This window comes from Papio anubis, chromosome 4 (assembly GCF_008728515.1).
Source record: "Papio anubis isolate 15944 chromosome 4, Panubis1.0, whole genome shotgun sequence".
In the NCBI taxonomy this organism is placed as follows: Eukaryota; Metazoa; Chordata; class Mammalia; order Primates; family Cercopithecidae; genus Papio; species Papio anubis.
Window position 1 is genome coordinate 80,191,239 of NC_044979.1, and position 16,402 is coordinate 80,207,640.

At 32.0% G+C, this 16,402-nt stretch overlaps 1 non-coding gene across 1 annotated transcript; it reads left to right on the forward strand.

The window, feature by feature from the left end:
• Positions 1 to 865: 865 nt before the first annotated feature.
• On the forward strand, positions 866 to 1,076 carry LOC116274846. Its single transcript, XR_004183604.1, has one exon. It is a non-coding gene; the product is annotated as a small nucleolar RNA U3 (small nucleolar RNA).
• Positions 1,077 to 16,402: the final 15,326 nt, after the last annotated feature.

Genomic DNA, 16,402 nt, shown 5'->3' on the forward strand with positions numbered 1-16,402 from the left:
TGAGGAAAGCAATATAAAAGAAAACAAGTTAAGCCAGTAAGTCACAATATAAAGTGAGCAAATCAGTGTGACCAGAAGTGGGACAAATCTCTTCAGCAGTCCAAACTCTTAAAATCAGATGTTTCTGTGTCCTAATTTGGCAATTCACCTTTACTAAAGCTAAATGCTTAAGTCATTGCCCTCAAACACAACACCTTTTAATTTGTTATTGCTGAACATTCTGCAATTGTTATTTCTTGTTGAGACTCATCCTGCACTGACCAGACATAGTGGGAACTGATTTCCATGTAATGTATGATGTATATCCTCTAGTAGAAGCCAAACTTTTTATTTGCTATTGTAGTGTCACCCTGGCATGTAGCGAAGTGCTTTGTAATAAATTATTACTAAATTTTTAAAAAGTAATAATAAACAAAAATTCTAGATTGCCAAAATGATCTTCCTAAAATTGCCAAACTGATCTTAATCTTTTTCTTTTAAATAAATCAGTGTGTAATGCATAATATTTTATGTTTTAAAGAAAATTAACAAAATAAAATTACCAGGATATGTGCTCCCATAGATGCACAGCTAATGAAATAATATGAAGAAACTTTTAATAAAACTGTCATAGAATATGTAGGAGATAACCTACACATACACAGCAACTAGGTAGACTCAAGCAGATAAATAAACTAAACAAATTATACTTTATGAATTTAAATTATACAAGAATAAAAAAGGTAATTAGAGCTTCAGAAGATGAAATATAATCTAGGTATTATAATATAAAGTAAAAAATAAAATAAGTTTTAAGTTATGAGAAATGAAAGAGAATTTGGGAATAGAACAATGAGACAAAATATCTGATTAAAGAAGTCTCAGAAAGATTACACTTTCAGGGATCTTTTTTAGTTTGTTACTAGAAAAGTGTCTCTGAACCTGGAGAACACCAGAAACCATGAGGAGGAGGTATAGCGCTCTCTCCTGAGCTTAACGCTGGCTCTTGGTTTTGCTTTGCTACTGCTTTTTGCCATTGATAATCATTCTTCTCTTCCTCCTGGGGAATAAAAGGGAGAAGATGCAGTCCAAATGGCTCCTGTTTACATTTTTTTTTAAAAAAAAAAAAATAGAAGTCTGAGAAAGAAAAAAACTTTATGGAAAATAAACAAGAATTGAAGAAATAATAAATCAAAAAACATACTTTACTTTGGAGGGAGACTAAAACTGCCAGACAGGATTCATTCCTTCAGTTGTTCAGTCTCTCAACAGATGTTTACTCAGCAAATATTGTATGCCAGATGCTGTTGTAAGTGCTAGGGATATGGCAGGAAGTACATGTTGTTAGTAGGGAAAGACAGGCAAGAAACAATAAGTACTAGATTATGGAAAGACACTGTTTTAGTCTATTCTCACAGCTATAACAGACTACCATGGACTGGTAAATTATACAGAATAGAAATTTCTTTCTTTTTTTTTTTTTTCTTGAGTCAGAGTCTTACTCGCTCGCCCAGGCTGGAGTGCAGTGGTGCAATCTCAGCTCACTGCAACCTCCATCTTCTTGGTTCAAGCAATTCTCCTGCCTCAGCCTCCTGAGTAGCTAGGATTACAGGTGTGCACCACCATGCCTGGCTAATTTTTTTTGTATTTAGTAGAGATGGGGTTTCACAATGTTGGCCAGGCTGATCTCGAACTCCTGACCTCATGATCTGCCCACCTCGGCCTCCCAAAGTGCTGGGATTACAGGCGTGAGCCACCACACTGGGCCAGAAATTTATTTCTAACAGTTCTGGAGCTGGGAAGTCTAAGATCAAAGCACCAGCAGATTTTGGTGTCTGGTGAGGGCCTGGTCTCCACTTCCAAGGTGGTGTCTTGAACCCTGAATTCTCTGGAAGGGAGGAACTTTGTGTCCTCACATGGCAGAAGAGCAAGACAGAGCAAATCCACTCCAGCAAGCCCTTTTTATAGGGGCATAAATTCATCTATAAGATCAGAGACCTAGTGACCTAAACACCCCCCATGAGGTTCCACCTCCCAACACTGTTGCATTGGGGAAAACATTCAAACCATAGCAGACAGTGCATTGTAAGTATTTAGAGAATACTGAAAAGGTGATTTTTTTTCCTTATAACTTTATTTTTTTTTTCCTCTTGATGTGACTTGTACATAGAGCAATGAATGAAACTCTTATTTAACCCAAACAAAGAAAATGTACAAAAATAACAGAGAACTTTAATTTCTATATTGAAAGGTCCTACCATGTATCTAAAAAAGTTGACTTTCAGTGATTATTGCACTCCTTTGCATTTCTTTGTCTCTGTCTGTGTCTTATTTATCCTCTGTAGTTTCCACTTTGTAGAAGTGGATGTTTTGCTACTTGGCATAGATCGATGATAGATGATAGATAGATAGATAGATAGATAGATAGATAGATAGATAGATAATAAATGGAAATAAAGAGACAAATAACTGTTGTATATACAAATTATTAAATCTTTATGTCTTTATTGTAAATTATGACTTTTACTGTTTAAACATGGCCTAAATTTTAGGTTTCATAATTTTTGAATTGAATTTTACTTGGCTGATATGAAGATTGCAATCTGTGATTTTATGTTACTTCTATTTCCTTGATATACTTCTGTATTTTCTTTAGTGTAACCCAGAGCTCACATACAAGTTCTCTAATGTAGCATCCAGCCTTAATGGCTTCTGTCAATCTCTCTCACTGACTCTTATCCCCAATTCATTAACTTCTAGTTTTATGCAGGGTAATTTACTTCACTTTAACCTCTGATCCCAAAATTTCATATTCAAATCTTCAAAGAGGTCACATTAAACAAACCCTCAAGTTGTTAAGACACATCCTCCTTAAAAGTATGACAGTACATACGCACACACACACACACAAGGAGGGTTTGGCAGCCTGAAAACTCATAGGTGTGAGCCTATAAAATTGAAGCAATAGTGTTACACCAAGAGACATGTACAGGTCATACAGAATAGTCTTTTATAGGGAGGTAATGACATGTATATTCATATTTAATCACGCTGTTTCAGATCCCAGGGAGGACTGCTATCCAAAATATGAAGTTTTAAAAGGAATAAGAGAACTAGAAATGCTTGGCAAAAGTTTGGAAATCTTAATATATCAATTTTATACCTACGAAAAAAGTTGAACTATAAAGTCTGTATGATTTTGGGGGAAATTTCAGTAGAAATTAATTATGAAGGGTTTGAGTTTCTTTAATAAAAGACAAATTAGTATTGACTTTATGCTTATAATCCAGAAATTATTTCTTTTTTTATCATCACTTTCACTTCCATATCATCAAGTCTCATGTGAACTAACTCTATGTGGAATTGAAAGTAATGTTCCAAAGTATGTAAACTTTAGAGTCTGAGTCATCTTCTATTGTGTGGATTTCCAGCTAGTCATTTTTACATTGTTGCTAAGTGCTTTTCCATCTAATTGCATAGGGACTGATTTGTTTAGCAACCTCTGTTTAGAGTCAGGCTTTGTTCTCTTCACTGTGGACACCATTCTGGCATTGTTTTCCTGTTTCCATTGTTTCACAGAGCATATTTTATCACAAGCATTTTGTGATTCAATTATCCTCCCCTCACCCCTCCCATATGTAAGCGATAGTACCCTTTGGCTCTAAATATATGCTCGTAACAGCTGCTTTGCAATGTTCATTGCAAAAGAGAGAAACAGAGCCCAAACAGCTATGTTACTAAACCTTACACATAAAATAGTCATACTGAATTAAAGACAACAGTAATCAAAATAGAAATAAGTAACATATGCAATTGAGAAGCATTAGGGTGGCTGTAATTCCCATAACATTTTATAAATCTGAATTAATGGTGATTAATTCAGAATATCATGAAAAAATGCATACCTCCTTTGACAATTCACATAATACTTTATAGCTATATGCATTTAGGCTGTGGATTATCTCATTCTAAGAAATGTAAAGCACAAGGTCTAAGTAGAGTGACCAGTATGTGATATTGGGAATGATACATGGTGTAAAAAAAAAGAAAACCTTTTAATCATATTTCCAAAAGGTCTTAATTCCTTTTAGAGACCTTTATGCACTAAGGCTCTCTAAGCATGAAACTAGAAAAGAGAAAGAAAATCTACTACAAAAGTTAAAGAAAATGAGTGATAGAGCCAATCTATAGCCTAAATGTATTTGTTCATGGATAAGATAAATTAATGAGTAAAAAGAAAATAAAGTCGTTGGTCCACTTTTAACGTTACCTTACATAAACTCCATTTGATAGTCTTATTTTGAAAAAATTATTATTTTTGTCTAAACAAATTGTGGAAGAGGGCACAGCTGTGAAATAGGGAAAAATGTCTAATAAGTAAAAAAATAAAAGCATAGTGCATAGATATCAAAAAGGCAGTCTCTGGAATTGATGACTATCTGAGTAGGCTAAGAAAACAAGTATCGGCACACATGGCAATCATTTCAATAAGAGTTTGAGGGATCAAGATCTCCAAAGTAAAAGAGAACTTTAGAGAAATGGGCATAACATTCTGTGGAAAATTTCCCCTTGAGGCACTAGCTGAATGCTAAAATTTGCATTTGAAGAACACATTTCTGAGAATCCAAGCAGAAATCAACTGCTGAGACACTAAAAGTTTAGGCAAATATTTTGGCAGTGTTTTGTGCTGCAAAGATGAAAATTAGAATGTAGGATCATTACAAAACAAGGAACTTAGGGTGCAGTGGCTCACTCCTGTGATCCCAGCACTTTGCGAGGCCAAAGCGGGAGGATCCCTTGAGCCCAGGAGTTCAAAACCAGCCTCGGCAACATAGTGAAACCCCATTTCTACCAAAAAAAAAAAAAAAAAAAAATGGACTTAAAAAATCTCAGGCCTTTAGTTGAGACCCCTGAGAAGGCAACAACTATAGAGTGAGAAGCAAGCTAGAAACAGAATATCCTCTGCTGAAACAAGGTAATCTGCATGTATTTTAGTAGCCCCCAAGAAGAAAGATATCACTGAAAATGCCAGCAATTTTTTGTATACAACTGGGATTCAGTCAAAATTTATCAGACATGCCAGGGAACAGAACCAAATGACTGAGAAATGTAAGAGAAAAAAGTAAAAGTAGAGCAACAGAAAATCAAAATATCTCAGGTATCAGGAATAAACTTAATATGTTCCAAAAATAAATACAAAGATGGAATATTTTCATCAGATAATTGAAATTTAATTTAAAAATCAAATAGAAATCAGGGATCTTACAAAATACTGAAATTAAGATACAGATGAATTTAATAGTAGATTAATGATTAACCACAGTAGAAGAAATAAAGTATTCGCCAGTAGATTCACATACTTATACACATACAAAATATGTAGTTTGAAGCAAGCAAGTAAATTAAATGAAAAATAAAATAAGAGCTATGTGGAACATAATTGAAAAAAAGGTTCATGTATTTGTAACTGGATTTCAAAAAGGAAAAATGATGGAGGGAAAAAATGGAAGTATGAGAAGAAATATTGACTAAGAATTTCCCAAAACTAATGAAAAGCATCAAGTCTTTGGGGCCATTCAAGAAGCTCTATGAATCACAGCCCAGTTAAAAACAAAATAATAGCACCTATTACATAAAACTGCTAAAAACTAAAGCCAAACGATAATCTTAAAAGCATACAAATAAAAGACACATTAGTTTCAAATGAGTAATAATATGATTAAGAGCTGACTTTTGAAACAAAACAATTGGAGACAGAGAACATTTATACAGCGCTGAAAGAAAATGACTGAATCTATATTTAGAAAATGATATCCTTCAAAAATGAATGCTAAATTAAGGCCTTTTTGGTCAAACAAGAAGTTCAGAGAACCTGAGGTCATAAACACTTTTTCTAAATAAAATGCCAAAGATAATTATCTAGGCAGAAAGAAAATAATCCCTGAACAAAGCATAATAATAAAGGAAGAATACATAGCACCAGGAAGGAGAACATCAGAACATATCAAAACCAAGTATTAAATGTTAGAACATAATAATAACAACAATAATAATACATGTGGTTCAGATTATATATAAAATTAAAATCCATATTATTGATAGTGCAAGAAATCAGAGTGGAACTTTTCAGCACTTTCATTGATCAGGAAGTGTGAAAGTAATAAAGGTATATTCTAATCAATGAAGGATGCATACTATTATATATATGGTAAACATTAAAAGCAATAAAAGAGTAAAAGGCCAGGCAGAGCGGCTCATACCTGTAATCCCAACACTTTGACAGTTGGAGAATTGCCTGAGCCCAGAAGTTCAAGACCATACTGGGCAACATAGTGGGATCCCATTGCTACAAAAGAATTAAAAAATTAGCTGAGTGTGGTGAAACACTTCTGTAGTTTCAGTTACTCAGGAGGCTGAAGCAGGAGGATTGCTTGAGCCTCCAGTTTGAGTGACAGAGTGAGAGCCTGTCTAAAAATAATAATAATAATGTTATTTAAAATAAATAATGTAATATGGAGCAAAGAACAAATGAAACAGAAAATAAATGGCAAGATTACATAAATCCCAAAATATAAGTAATTGCTATATATATTTAAATACTTTAGTTGTCAGAAAAAGATTGTTGGGCTACATACAGAAACCCATTTTTACTTAAAGGAAACATGTTTTAAATATAAAAATAGATAGTGGAAGTTTACAAAGCAAAATAAAGTTAAAAGATACTCTGGTACAGCTATAGTGAGGACACACTGAAAGAAAAAATATACTTCAAAAGATAAAAAGGGTAATTTCATAATAATGAAATAATATTAATAGTATCAATCTTAAGAGGAAACAAAAATAACAGCACATTAAGCCCTAAAAATATAGAAGATATAAAATAGTGAAATAGAAAGAAGAAATACAAAGGAGAAAAGCCTGAAAACCCCAGACTGATACTATTGATAAACCCCTTGCAAGACAGAGAGCGACAAAGAGACAAGAGAGCAGAGAAAGAAGGAAAAGGAGGAAGAGAGAAAGAAGAGAGAGGATAGGGAGGAGGCACAAAAACCAATAACATAAATTTTAAAAAGGGTCATTCTTACTGACATTTAAAAGTTAAGGGGAAATTAAACAATGCCTGTTGATACGGATAGGCTGTGTCCCCACCCAAATCTCATCTTGAATTGTAACTCCCACAATTCCCATGTGTCATGGGAGGGACCCAGTGGGAGGTAACTGAATCATGGGATGGGCCTTTCTCATGATAGTGAATAAGTCTCACGAGATCTGATGGTTTTAAAAAGAGAAATTTTTCTGCACGAGTTCTCTCTCTGTCTGCTGCCATCCATATAAGATGTGACTTGCTCCTCCTTGCCTTCCACCATGATTGTGAGGCCTCCATGGCCATGTGGAACTGTATGTCCATTAAACCTCTATTTCTTCACAGTCTCAGGTATGTCTTTATCAGCAGCATGAAAACGGACTAATACATCAATCAAGTTACCCATCAAATACCAATGTATTTGTGCAAATCAATCAAAAATTTCAGATGAAATGTACGCATTTCAAGAAAAAAACAGATTTGTAAAATGGACACAAAAAAGACAGAAATATGAATCATCTTAAATCTATTAAAGAAATTAAATTTATCATTCAAAATAGCCAACAATTAAACCTACACTACTTCACCAAATACATAGGGAATAAAACCAAACTTACATTAAAATTTTCAAACAACACATGATGCTTGGAAAAAAGATGTCAATAGTCTTTTTGTCACATTTTGATAATTTTTGCAATATTTAAAAATTTTTATTACTATTTTATCTGTTATAGTGATCTGTGATCAATGTGATTTTTAATGTTACTGTTGTAATTGTTTTGGTGGACCACAAACTGTGCCCACTTAATTAATAAATGTGTGCGTTAAAAAAAAAATCATACGAAAGGACACAGTTGCTCATGCCTGTAATCTCAGCACTTTGGGAGGCCAACGCAGGCAGATCACTTGAGTTTTGGAGTTCAAGATCAGCCTGGCCAACATGGTGAAAGCAAACTCTGTCTCTACTAAAAATACAAAACTTTAGTTGAGCATTGTGGTGCACAACTGTAATCCTAGCTACATGGGAGGCAGAGGCAGAATTGCTTGAACCTGGGAAGTGGAGGTTCCAGCCTGGGCCACAGAGTGAGTCTCTGTCTCAAAACAAACAAACAAACATCCAAGAGCTGGATGCAGTTGCTCACACCTGTAATCTCAGCACTTTGGGAGGCCAAGGTGGGCAGATCACTTGAGGTCAGGAGTTCGAGACCAGCCTGGCCAACTTGGCAGAACCCTCTCTCTACTAAAAATACAAAAATTAGCTGGGCATCAGGGTGAACGCTTGTCGTCCCAGCTACTCAGGAGTCTGAGGAATGAGAATTGCTTGAGCCTAGGAGGTGGAGGTTTCAGTGAGCCAAGATCATGCCACTGCACTCCAGCCTGGGAGACAAAGTGAGACTCTATCCACCCCCCCCCAAAAAAAATTATGGAATATAAAAAATACTACTCGCTATATTTATTTGATGAGGCAACCATTATCTTGAAATCAAAATGGTACAAGATTATTAATAGAATAATATTACAGAATAATTTTTCACATGAACCTAGTCACAAAAACTGTAAACACACCATGAACTGGAAATCAAATCCAGCAACATATATTTTGCATTTATTTCAGGAAACAAAAGCTGTTTAATATCAGTCTTAATTCAGCACATAAACACAATAAAGAAAACAAGTGTGTCCCTTTAGTGGTAAACAATAAAAACCAATGTACAATATAAAATTTTTTCAAGATGATAAAATAAATCGTCAGAAGATTAGTATTGAAATGGAACATTGTACCTACAGCAAACATCATTGTTGTGGTACTATTAGGAACACAAAAAGAATGCCTACTACATTAATTTATTCACCATTGTGCTAGAGGGCATAGTCATTGTAATGAGTCACACAAAATAAGTAAAAGCTTTAAGGATTTAAAAGAAGAAATACTGCAGTCCCATGATGATGCTATACTTGTGCACATAGAAAACTAGATAAATTATTAGTTGATAAATACAACTCTGGATACAAAATTAACATATAAAAGTCAAATGTGTTTATTTTCTATGTTTATCAAGGAATATTAGAAAATGATATTCTAAAGTGATATCAAAATAGCATTTATAAATCAAATAACTAATGGAAAAGTATTAGAATACTTTTAATTAGAATATGCACATCTATTAGTGATGTACAAGTCCTTTAACACTGGAAACTACAAAATATTGCTAAGATAATTTGAAAAAAATAGAAGCAATGACAAATACAGCTTTTGGAATCTTCCTTTTTTCCTTCATGAAAAGAGACAAACCCAAATCCTGTGATCAATATCTACTACAAAGTTTAATTGACAATTGTGTCATGAAGAAACTCAAAATACAAGTGGGTAGGGTCCAGCCATTAGCAAATATAACATTATTTCTTTCATTAGCAATATCCATTTTGGGGAACCAGTAAAACAGAGTGAAGCAAATTATGCAAATAGTACTCATTACCCAGTGAGACAAAAAGGAAGTTTGTGATGTGCTGCCACTTTTTATCAAGACAATGAATATATCCATCACTCTGAAAAGTTTGTGATGTTTCTCGTGTTCCTCTATCCCCATTCAACCACTGATCTGCTGTCACCACATGTAAATTTGCATTTCCTAGAATTTTATATAAATGGAGACCACTCAGTATGTGGGTTTTTTTTTTTTTTGTCAAAATTCTTTTATTCAACATAATTATATTGAGGCTTATCTGAGTAAAGCATGGGTCAGCAGTTCATGTTTTTGTTGCTGAGAAGCATCCCGTCCCATTATATGAATACAGCACAGTTAGTTTATCCATCCACATGTTGATGGCCATTGTTTTCAGTTTTTGACTATTATGAATAAAGCTTCTTAAAGCATTTGTGTAACATGTTTCTGAGGACATAAACATTCAGTTTTTAAAAATAGGAATGAAATAGGTAGATAATATAGTCAGTGTATCAACTTTTTCAAAAAGTCATCTGCTTTTTAAAATGGTTGTTTCATTTAACATTCCACTAACAGTATATGAGATTTCCAGTCTTCCATATCTTCACAAAGACCTAGTATGGTATATCTTTTAATAAATTTTAGCTATTCTAGTGGGCATGTAGTACTAATTGTGATTTTAATTTTTATCTTTCTAATGATTAATGATTCTGAGTACATCTTTTCTTGTATCTATAGATTGATTTTTGTATTTTTGTGAATTATTTGTTAAAGTCTTTTGCTTGTTTTTATTGGTTTGTTTAATTTCTTATTGTTGTGTTTTAGGAGTTCTTTGCATATTCTGAATACCAGTCCACTATTAGGTACATCATTTGCAAATGATTTCTCCCAGTCGGTAACTTCTCTTTCCATTTCCTTAATGATATCTCCTATAGAGGAGATGTTTTTAATTTTGATGAAATTCATTTTACCAAGGTGTTTGATTAATCATGTTTTTGATTTCATATTTTAAAAATCATTGCCTAACCCAAGGTTGCAAAGCTTATCCTATGTTTTCTTCTAGAAATTTTATAATTTTAGATTATACATTTAGATCTATGATGCATTTTGAGTCAATTTTTTATATATGTTGTGAGATATGAAACAAAGTTCACATTATTTCCTATGATTATCTGAATGTTCCAGTACTGTTTGTTGGAAGACTTTCTTTCTCCACTGAATTGCTATTTCACATTGATGAAAAATAAATTGTGCACATATACAATATTCTATTTTTGAACTCTCTATTCTGATTTATTGATCTATTTTTCTATCATGATTCAAATATACATTGTTTTGATTACTGTAGTTTTACAATGCCCCTAAATCAGTACAAGAGCCCCAAATTGTTAATCCTCAACTTCGTTCTCTTTTCTTTTCAAAATTGTTTTCACAGCTTCTAGGTTTTCTAGGTTCATTGAATTTCCATATGAATTTTATAATCAGCTTATAATTTTCACCAAAAATTTATTCTAGGGTTTGGCTTATAGAATTGATAATTTAATAATATCTTCTTGTGACCCATGAAGATGTCTTATATTTCTATTATTTAGGTCCTCTCTCATTCTCTAGGTAATGCTGTAATTTTCAGTATATTACTCTTACTTATTTTATCAAATTTATCTCTATATCTTTTATAATTTGATGCTATTATTGGGGACATTTTAAATTTAATTTCCAAATTATCATTACTAGTACATAAAGCCCTATGTGCTTCTGTATATTTACCTTGTATTCTGTAGCCTTAATGAATGCATGTACTGTACGAATTCTAGTATCTTTTGTGTAAATGTCATTGGATTTTCTACATAGCATCTGTACATTGGATTTTCTACATAGCATCTACATGCCATCTATGATGGCACCTGTAAATAGTGTTTTACTTCTCTGTTTCCATTCCGAATACTTTAAAATTATTTTAACTATTAAGTTGTCTGGAATATGTAATACAATATTCAATAGAAGTAATGAGAGTGAATATTTTTGTCTGAAGTCTGATAATTCCAGATTAAATACTATTTTAACTGTAACTTTTTAATAGATGTGCTGTACCAGGTTGAGGAAGATCCTTTCTATTTCTACTTGGCTGAACACTTTTATTAGTAATAAATATTGGTCTTTATCAAAAGTTTTTTCTTAATTTATTGAGATAATCATATGGTTTTCTTTTTTGTTTCGTTAATTTAGTAATTTGTGTTGAAAATTTTTTAAACACTTAATCTAGCATCCTTGGGAAAAACCATACTTGGCTATGATGTCCTAATGTCTTATACCTAATTAGATTTGAGTTGCCAAAATTTCATTTATAATTTTTGCATTTATGTTCATAAGGAATCTTGGTCTTAAGTTTTCTTATGTTTTTTTCTGGTTTGGTATCAGGGAAGTGCTGGTTGGAAAACACTTCTACTTCTTCAATTTTCTGAAAATATTTGAATGAAATTATTAACACTACTTTCTTAAATGTTTGGTAGAATTCATTAGTGAGGCCATTTAGGACTCGAGTTTTTTGTTTGTTTGTTTGTTTTTGTTTTTAATTCTTAACTACACATTCAAGGTCTTAAACATGTATAAAGATATTCAGAATTTCTGTTTCTTCTTGGGTGTGTGCTTTGATAACTTGTAAATTTTAAGAAATCTATTCATCTATTTATTTTATTAAAAGTAATGTCAAAAATGCAATTATTTTGCACCAGCCTATTAAAGTGTCAATATTATTGGATAAAGTTCTTTATAATATTTATTTAACCATATTCTAATGTTTGTAAGTTTTGTAATGTTGTCAACTTTCTTAGTTATGGTATTGTTGATTTTTAACTTTCTTTTTCTGATCAGTCATGCTGAAAGTATATCAATTTTATGGATCTTCTCAAATAATCAGATTTTTGCTTCACTGATATAGCCATCATCTCACTCTTTTCTATTTCATTGCTATCCACTCTGATTCTTGTTGTTTCCTTTCAAGTAATTACTTTGAGTTTAATTTTTTCTTTCTTTTCCTGTTGTAGAGGGGAAGTTGAAGTTATTGAGTCAATTTTTTCTAATATAAATGTTTAGTGTATAAATTTTCTGCTAAATTATATTTAATTGGCATCTCATAAATTTTGACATATTTTCATTTCATTTTGATATATTTTCATTCAGTGTTTCCTTTCATTTTGCTTTGGCCTATATATTATTTAGAATTATATTATTTAGTTTCCAAGTACCTGGGAATTACCCAAGAATTTTTGTGATTCTTTCTAATTTAATTGTATTATGGTTAGAGAAAACACTTTAACTGGAATTATTTTGAAATTCTTAAGGTCTGACTTGTATCCCACAATAATTTTTGGTAAATATTTGGTGTGCCTTCAAAAATAATGGTCATTATAATATTGGATGGAGTATTCTATAAATATCTATTGCATCAAGCTACTTGGTAGTGGTGTTCAAATGTTTTGTATTCTTACTGATTTTCTAATTTTCTATAAGCTATTTACAGAAGAAAGTTAAAAATCCTACTACAATGGCGACTTTTATTTTTCTTTTAAAAATTCTGTGAGATCTTTAATTCATGTATTTTGAAACTATTATTAGGTGCATGAATGTTTATGAGCTACTTATTTTTGATAAATTGACCTCATTATAATTTTATAATTACTGTACTTATCCCTTTTAATATTATTTGCTTTGAAATCAACTCTAACATTTATGTAGTTCTTTTGATATATTATGTTAATGCAGTATTTTCTCCTTCAGCATTACTTTTACACATTTGTGTTTTTGTATATGAAATGAGTTTTTGTATGTAGCATATATGTGGTTTTGATTTTTTAAATTCAATCTGCCAATTTTTTGCCTTTTAAAAAATATATATGAATTATTTAAATTTAGTGTGATTAGTGATTTTATTAAGTTTTAGCCTAACATCTTTAACTTTGTTTTCCTTATTTAACATTTGTTTTTTCTTGATTTTTTTTCTCCTTTTCCCTTCCTTCTTTTGGAGTAATTGAATAGTTTCTATGATTCCATTTTATTCTGCATTGAGGATCTATTAGTTACAAATTTTTGTTCTATTAGTTGAGTGGCTTGTAGTATATATTTTAAAATAATTACAATGTGCCTTAAAATGATTATATCACTTTACATAAAATATAAGAAATTTAAACTAATATATTTCCATTTTATCTTCCCAATCATTCTGCTATCATTGTCTTACATTTCAATTGCACATTGATTATAAATTCCACATTACGTTTTTTTCTTTATGGTCAATTTTTTTCAAAGATATTTAAACAATAAGATACATGTTTTGTATTTTTTGGCATTATATCATTTCTAGTGCTCTTCATTTCTTTGTGGAGAACTTTATTTCCATCTTATGTCATTTTTCTTCCGTCTTAAAGGCTTATTTATAGTACAGGTCTGCTAATAATAAATGATTTTAGCTTTTGTAATTTCAAAAAGTCATTATTTCACTTTTATTTTTGCAAGATATTTTTGCTGTGTCTAAAATTTTTAGTTAAGATTTTCTAATTAAGCACCTTAACGTACTTAAGTTTATGTAAGCTCTTATGGCACTTTTTATTAAGCATATTAATACAATACTTAAAGCATATTTCTTCTGATGAGAAATATGCTGCTATACTTATCTTTGTTCTTGTCTGTGAAATATTCTCCATCTGGCTGCTTTAAAATTTTCTCTTTATCACTAGATGTTAGCAATTTGATTGTCATGTTTCTTGGCATATTGTTTCTATATTTCTTATGCTTGGTGTTTGTTGAGTTTCTTGAATTTATTATCATATTTGGAAAATGTTCAGCCATTGTTTCTTCAAATAATTTTTAGCCTTATCTCTCCTTTGGGGACTACAATTACATATATAAGTGGACCTCTCAAAGTTGTGCTGCAGCTCATCTACACTTTATTTGTTTTAATTTTCTTTTCTCTCTGTGTAACTTTCAGAATACTTTCTATTGCTATAGCATCAAGTTCACTATTCTTCATTCTGAAATATGTACGCTACCATTAATCCTATGCAGTTTCTTTTCCATCTCATACGTTGCAGTTTTCATCTTTAGAAGTTTGGGGGGTGTGCATTTTTAATACTACTATTTTTTTTTACATATGAAATATAAAATTATGATTGTTTTAATGTCCCTGTCTACTAATTCTAACATGTGTGTTAAGTCTGGGTTGGTTTTAATTAACTTTTCCTGTAGTTATTGGTCATGTTTTCTTGCTTCTTTGTATGTTTGTTAATTTTTGTTGAATACAAGACATTGTGAATTTCACCTTGCTGAATAATGGATATTGTTATATTACTATAAATATTCTTGAGCATTATTGTTATGTGCAGGCAAGTTACTTAGAAACAGTTTCTTCCTTTGGGGTTTTGCTTGAGTTAAAACAACTTAAAAGCTTGCTTTATCTACTGAAGGAAAACTGTTCTATCTATTCTATCCAATGCCTTATAAATCTTGAAGTTTTCCAGTCTGGCTGGTGCTAATAGGCAGTATTTCAGGTCCTGGAATAGGTATGACTTCTGGGCATTGTTATCCCAATCTTTTCAGATAGTTTTTCTAGGTAGTTTTCTCACAGGCTTGTGGTGATCAGTATCTAGCTGAATACTTGAAGAGGAGTCTCCTCGTTTCTCTAGAAATCTCTCTTCATGCTGCTTTTTTTCTATCTGCTAATATTAACTGACTTTGGTCGAACTCTAACTGCTTTGGTCTCCCCAGACCCTCAATTTTATTTTCTCTGAAAACCTTCCCAACAGGCAATCATAGGGTCTCACTTTATTTGTTTTCTATCTCTCCAAAATTACTCCTGTTTATTGCCTGATACTCAGTATCATAAATAATATTTCTCTTATAATTTCACCTTTCTTTGTTGTTCAGTAGAGGAGTAGACCCAGTCCCTGTTATTCCATTTTACCTGTCAGCAAAAGAATTAAAATTATTTAAAAACAATTTTGATTGTTTTAATAGGAAAAATACCAAAACATGTTAATTTCTAACCAATCAAATCAAAAACATATTTAGCATTTAGTGAAAAATATATATATATTTCAAGTTTTAGAGAAAAAAGAAAATATGTTTCTACTCTCCTGAGAAATTATGCTCCTTATCAAGGCAGTTGTTGAAACTATCTGTGTATCTCCCCACGATTTTCACAGTTATGTAATATTTTAGGAACACCTGGTTAATCCTCTGATTCCTTTGAAGGCAGATTATGTAATTCATGGTTGAGCCTGGTAGGCTCTCTCATGTGATGAGCTGCTTGCCAGGCACAAGAGATGATATGCTTTCCCAATAGACACAGAGATGACTCACAATTTCCATTACTGACATAGTAGAACCCATAGAAAAGAAAAAAAGAGCCCCACTCTTTGCTGAACTGCCCTATGGGCAATTCCAGCGATGTTTGCTTGGGAGAAATTCTGTTTGCTGACCTGATATGTGGTAGTTACGGGACCATGTTTACCTTTTGGTATTCTCATAGTTGTTGATGCCTTCATTTCTAAATCTCATACATTCCAATGTTAAAGTTTGGATTCTTGAGACTCCTTCAAATTAGGATCATTATTTTTTCTTTCAGGTTATCCTTGGTTTAAAGGATTATGTGATTATGAGAAGGAATATTTAGGATGAAATTTTTATCCTACCCTTTGATAGTCACATCACTTTATCCAGCCACCTTGCTCTAAGCAATGGTGATAGCAATGCAGACTACTTTTACCACAGCTGAGATAACTAGAGAGAGAAAATACAGAGAAGCCAGATTTAAAAGTAAAATATCAAAACCAAGGCATAATATATGATAGCTTGATATACATAGAAAATAAATCTCAAATAGTTGATACCTCAAATTCCT